At 42.5% G+C, this 2,369-nt stretch overlaps 1 pseudogene; it reads right to left on the bottom strand.

The window, feature by feature from the left end:
• Positions 1-552: 552 nt before the first annotated feature.
• Positions 553-1,319, bottom strand: LOC136137261 (PSME3-interacting protein pseudogene; annotated as a pseudogene).
• Between the last annotated feature and the right edge of the window lie 1,050 nt (positions 1,320-2,369).

Here is a 2,369-nt window from a genome sequence, read left to right as displayed (position 1 = left end):
TCTTTAGTCACACAACATCAAGAATAGGTTAGTTCCACGGCAGTGCGCCATTCCATCACCTGGGACCTTCTCTCCCCCCTGCACACTCCACAATGCAGTATAATTAAACGGCGCCTTCATCTAGAATAGAATGTTTAAATGATGATACCTGTTCAATAACTGTCCTTGCTTCTTTGTGGTGTTGGGAAAGGAAAAAAAAGAAACAAAAAAACAAGAAAGCAACAGAACCCAAACCCTTTGCAAGCCGCTTGGTACCTATCTTCCCAGGGCATTTTTAGTGGAGTTTCTGCTGGGCCCTGACCTCTGCCCTACTACATCAGTGAGGACAGAGGCCGTGGGACAGGTTTGGGCATCCGTACTGGAGTAGAAAGAGAAAACAAACACAAGTCGGGCCACAAGTGGATTCTGGCACATTTTTAGATGAGGTTAAAAATGTCATGGCGTGCACACGGAGCAGGCAAAGGACTTTTCCGTGGGAGATAATGCCTGTAGGCAGAATAAACTGTCCAGTCTACTCTTGGGGAGGAGCTCCCTGCGGTAAGAACAGAGGAACTAGGGGGCCTCGAGGAAGGTGTTGGCTCGGAAGATGGAGGAGACCATCTTGCCGGTGGCGTTGATGGTGCCTTCGCTGTCTGAGCTGGACTCAGAGTCGCTGCTCCCAGAGTAGGCGCCCAAACCTGGGAGGATGCCGATACAGACAGCAACGGAGGGGCAGTCGATGGAGGGAGGGACCACTCAGAGATGTGCTTCCACGAGACAAGCAGGACGGGGCTTATTGATTCTTGTCATCTGGGTCAGGGTCCGATTGCAGTCTTTTCACACTGTTGCCACTCTCTGAGCTCTTATGCTTCACAGTTCCTGCCGACAGCTTTGCCTGGGAGAACTTGGTCTTGGTTTCTGTGGGTTTCACAGCCACTTACTTCTCCACTTCCTTCTTGTTTTCTTGAGAAATTCCAACCTTGTTGAGATTACTTCTGTATTCCTTCAGTGCTTTCAGTTCTTCTCTTCCCTGCTTTTCTATTAGTTCCTGCTGCCAAGAAACCTCATCAAGGAAGTTGGTCTCATCTTCATCTAAGCCTCTTACCATGTTTTTGAATTTGAACCGTTCTTCATACTCTTGCTGCTTCCTATCTTTCTGTTCCTGTTAGCCTTTCATACAGAGACCGAGGGTCATAAACCTCCTCTGGGCATTCTCCTGGATCTTCAGGTTTTCGAACTTTCTCCCATTCTTCTTGCCTCCTTTTGTGCCGTTCATCTAATTCTGCCTCAGACACAAACCTCTTTTTGATAACAAGGTTACCATCATCCCCTCCACCCATAATGGAACAATCAGCCTACCAGCGTGCAGGAGGTGAGACCCCCTCACCTTGGCGGTGCCCACCCCAAACTGCCACGACAAGGGCCACTCGCTCTTAAGGAAAAAGAAAAAGAAAGTAAAAACAGCCATTTAAAACTTTTGTTTTATGTACTAGCATAAGGTTCTAGGTGTTAAAAGTCTATTTTAAATTGAATCATTATTCTATATAGCATTACTATAGAATTGGTCAAAACAATGCAAATATATTACACATTTTGATAGCTATTCAGTGGAATAAAATTTTATTGCAAACGCATATCTTGATAAAACAGACGAGGCTATATTTTCTGTTTGTTTCTGTATTCTTGGAAGGATATTACTTACTGCTAGTGTAAGTTAATGTTTTTATTTTTTATAGGTATAAATATTGAGAAACTGCATTCATATAAGTAAGTGGATAGAACTGAAAGGGGGATTATATCAGTAGCAGTCAATAGTTATTGTTCACTAAAAATGATTCTTAATGATCCATCAACTAACATCTTCCATTTTGTAGAAAGCAAAGAATTGGAAACCACCTGATTTGTGAATATTCTTTTCCCTAGTCCATTAGAGACACTCACTCTCTTATCACAAACACAATATTTAATTGTTGCATTTTTAGTGCCCTGTTTTTTTTTTTTTTTTAACACTCTGGGGCAATGCATTGAAGGAAGTTTAGAATGGACGAGAGGTGAGTTTTTCTTTCATTAAGTTGGACAGGGATAATTAGTGGTCCAGGAAAACTCAGCTTGAGCAACCATGTTGTCACCCATATCAATGAGGAACGAGTTTAAACAGAAATTGAAAATCTAGAAACTGATCCTGCTGAAACTGTGCACTAATATGTACTTCCTGGAAACTCTTTATGTATGTGAATGCGAGCTCTAGTTTGCAGATCACTGATTTAGATAATCAGGGTGCTGGAAACGACCCACTGGTTAAGAGACCTCAAAGGGAGGGAGTTTAAGAATCAGTTTTGTTTTTCTTTTTTACCTGAAAAGGTGAGAAAGGATCTCAGACTAACACTAGC

The sequence above is a fragment of the Phocoena phocoena genome, chromosome 1, assembly GCF_963924675.1.
Source record: "Phocoena phocoena chromosome 1, mPhoPho1.1, whole genome shotgun sequence".
Taxonomy (NCBI): Eukaryota; Metazoa; Chordata; class Mammalia; order Artiodactyla; family Phocoenidae; genus Phocoena; species Phocoena phocoena.
The sequence above is the reverse complement of the archived record's forward strand: the minus strand, read 5'-3'. Positions and strand labels throughout refer to the sequence as shown.